The sequence below is a fragment of the Echinops telfairi genome, unplaced genomic scaffold (assembly GCF_000313985.2).
Source record: "Echinops telfairi isolate 266 unplaced genomic scaffold, ASM31398v2 ScPeMD7_7468;HRSCAF=8506_0, whole genome shotgun sequence".
NCBI classification, from domain to species: domain Eukaryota; kingdom Metazoa; phylum Chordata; class Mammalia; order Afrosoricida; family Tenrecidae; genus Echinops; species Echinops telfairi.
Genome location: NW_022111369.1, coordinates 16,034,525 through 16,038,452, shown reverse-complemented (window position 1 = coordinate 16,038,452; position 3,928 = coordinate 16,034,525). Strand labels below are relative to the sequence as shown.

Below are 3,928 nucleotides of genomic sequence, written 5' to 3'. Positions count from 1 at the left end.
GACCAAAATCACCCAGGAGGGAGGCACGAGAGGAGTCGGCAGAAGAGGCAACCATCTGCCTGATTGGAAGGACAGTGGGTACAACGGGTGGGCGTGAAGGGTTTCCAGATGACAGCTGCTCTTTGCCCTGAAGAAGGATAACAGCGATTTGAGGGACTTGCATCTCAGAACACCACCACCACAACCCGCCACCAAGTGCAGTGTGACTGCGGGAGCCTCTGGGCAGAGGGAAGCTATTCTGCAGGGGCTCCCGGGCTATAAGTCTCTGTGGAAGGAGACTGCCTCACCCTGCTCCCCTGGAGCCACGGGTGGGTGCAAACTGCCAGTCTCTCACTCAGCAGCCTGACACGGACCTGCTGTGCCACGCGGGCTCCATGAACTGCAACCTACCTCTTGTAAACAACGGGTAAGCTAGCTGTCAAATTGCATCTCAAATATCATCATTTAGAGGAATTTTAGAATTTCTTATCTCACATGTTCATTGTGTAGTGAAGAAAATTCAGAACACAAAACAGACAGGATTCGTTTGAGTCAGAGATACAAACTGACAATTCCCAGTATCTAAATCAGCCTAGTTTTCTTCGGACTACATGAGGTTAAAAAGACAATGAAACTTTCACCCTACTAATGACCAGCTAACACTTGGCCTGCTTGAAGTACGTCAATTACCTGCCTGTGCATTAGAAGGATTTGAGTATACTTACTCTGACCGAAGCCATGCTATTTTCAATGGCCTTACATGCATGTATCAGGAAGACACAAGAAGAATCAATGCATTTGAACTATGATGTTGACACAGAGTATTGAAAGTACCATGGACTGCCAAAAGAACAACCAAATCTGTCTTGGAAGAAGTACAGCCAGAATGTTCCTCAGAGGCAAGGTTGGTGAGACTTTATCCCACACATTTTGGGCCTGTGATCAGGAGAGAGCAATCCCTGTAAAAATGCTTGGTAAAGTAGAGGGGTGGCAAAAAAGTGGAAGACCCTTGACGGATTGATGGAAAAAAAGAGGAAGGACAAGATGGATTGATACAATGGCTGCCACCATGGGCTCAAACTTAAGAACAATTGTGAGCGGGATGCAGGACCAGGCAGTGTTTCACTACTGTACAGAGGGTCTCTACGAGCAGGAACTGACTCAATGGAACCTAACAACGATGCCGACTTTAGCTTATAACACCCTGCCTGGTACAGGGCGGGGGGGCTGAAACACAGAGTCCTTCTACATTCCTTCCTGTCACACTGTCAATCTTCTATGACTCTGGAATGCCATTCTTAAATTTTACTGAGATATTTTTCTATATATTTTAATTTGACAGAAATCAATGTCCAGGAAACATGTTAAATAGTGGATAGGGTGGCAAAGCAAAGTATGTAAACTATATATAAACATTATGAAACTTTGATGTATAGATCAAACTAATTGATAATGACTTAAATGGGTAATTACTACCCAGTTTCTCCATCCACTTTAGTGTTCACATGCACTGATCTAGGTAAGTTTCATCCACCAGCACCTAAAGGGATGGGTCAGAACGGATTCAATGACTCCTAACAATAACCTCTAAGACCTCGGAATGGCACTAAAGACAGAATGATTAGCAAGCTTTGATAAAAAACAAAAAACTCCTTCCGCCTTAAATAAAGCATAAACCCCAGACTACTTTTCCACTTACTGCATTTACCATGAGCTGTGGATTCAGACACTCAGCTATACAAAATAACTTATGTCTGTCATAGCTAAAAATCATTATATGTGAAGTATCTCAAATGAGTCATTGGGTTGAGAACAAAATAATCTTCTAAATTACCCAGTTAATAAATTTTATCACTGATACAAACACATCTGTATATATATTCATAAAATAAAAATACCATTAACTTTATACAAGTTCAGTATGGGACTTTATTAAGAATATGATTTCTTTGAATAGCCAATTCAGAAATCCAATATAAAAAGGCTATAGGCTAAATTAAACACAGGTTAATGAAATACAGTTCAATAATAAAATCAAAAGCTTTGGTTTTCGCTTAATACTGTATTTCTTAAATACAACTAGAGAGTATCAAATAAGTAATTTAATACACATAATATGATACTTAACACCAGATTGAAAACTGAAACACTCGGCCTTCAAATGCTTCAGTAATACCTAATGTTGCACTAAAAATTTGAGCATCGTTAATAAAAGATAATCTCCAAATTCCCTAATTGTTGAGAAAGACACCTTAGGCATTTCAGAAACCCTACGGCTGCGTCTCCAGTTCAGTCAAAACAGACTTGGTATCAAACTTTCCAAAACACTGAAGTGAATTTTAAACTGCTAATCAACAAGCTTGAAATTATTAATTTTTGTAATAAAATTATTACATTTATTAATATTTGTAATAAAAACTATCATTCTAACACTGTTTTACAGTGTACAACTTTCTCTTCCTAAGCTTATTTCTCAGTCATATCAACAGAATAAAAGAAACTTTTTACTTTTTGTTTCAGAGAAAAGAAAACACGGAACAAAGGCTCTATGTGTGAATCAAGCTTTGAGAGGTAATACAGACTGATACTAGTTTGCTCCTATAGACAGAATATATGTGACTGCTTGTTTCTTAGAAAATTCCTTTAGCCTCATCATTTCCTTAGCTGCCATGTCAGAAATTGAGCATCCACTTCGGTGAAAATGTGCAAGAGAACAAGCTATAAAATCTTCTTAGACATGACCAAACCTCTTGAGGGACTACGTTGTCGGACCTGCAGACTCAACACCATCGTCTCGGGGTTCTTCAAAATCCACGGACATCACATAGCTCACACACCAAGGTTCGACAGACTATTTGGTGAGCAGTGACTTGGATCTTAAAAGCTTACGAGTGGCCATTGCAGGTGCAACGATCAGTCTCTCCCTGTTGCGCGGAAAGAGGAGGGATAAAAACTAAAGGCACGTGGGAGCACTCAGTCCAGTACACTACTGGACTACACGAACATCAGCCCCCATCACAGAGACCAGGAGAGCGAGGTGGTACGTGGCTCCCGGAACCACCTGCTCCGGAAGGGATTGTATTAGAGGGTCCTGGGTACAGCAAGAGGAAAATGTGGAACAAAACTCAAAATAATGAAAAATTTAAAAGATCAAGTTTACTGATAGAGACTGGTGGAATGCCTGAGACTATGGCTCTTAGGTAAACTTTCGGTGTGGAAATGAACTCACCCCTGGAGCTCACTTTTCAGCCAAACAGTTGTCAGTGTGTCCAACAGCACGAGTTAGGTGAGCTCACCCGAGGACAGTCAACCAGCTACGTGCAAAGGGCAGCCTTTACCCAAGGAACAAGCTCAGAAGGGTGAGGAAGGCAGAAGAATGGGAACAAACACAGAGAACAAGTAATGTCGCATCATGGGAATTGCAATCCGTAAGATGAAATAAAATAATGCAAGAAGCAGTGAGCGGACAATTGGTCTGCTCTATAAAGGAGCACCTAATCCACCATAAAACGTTTTGAAAAGCGATCGGTTTTGCATTCAGCAGTTAAGACTACTTCTCAACCCACCAGATGGGTCCCCTCCCCTTCCCTTAGATTTCTCTCCACCACCTACTTCGCAACAAAAAAACGTTTTGATTAAAGTTTTTAAAATGTATTCTAGAATTTAAAATTCTCAATGTCTTCATAATCTCTTGTCTTTAATTTGGCAATTTCCATGTAAACTCTATGTGAGCATTGTAACTAAAATTAAGAAGAGGTGCTGAGAAAATTATGAAGATATTATTGAAACATAATTTTGTTGTAGATTTCTTTGTGAAGGGCTCTGGAATTCTAGAAACTGGTAAATGCTCCCAAAGATTTACAAATAGAAAAATTACTGTAAAAGTATTTCCAACTTAGCTTGTTTGGACAAAACTAAACTTATTATGATACAGGTAGCAACTAATTTT

At 40.0% G+C, this 3,928-nt stretch overlaps 1 protein-coding gene across 1 annotated transcript in view; it reads right to left on the bottom strand.

Moving 5' to 3' along the window:
• Positions 1–3,928, bottom strand: part of PPP3CA (protein phosphatase 3 catalytic subunit alpha) — a 192,331-nt gene that overhangs the window by 73,636 nt on the left and 114,767 nt on the right. The window lies entirely within an intron of this gene.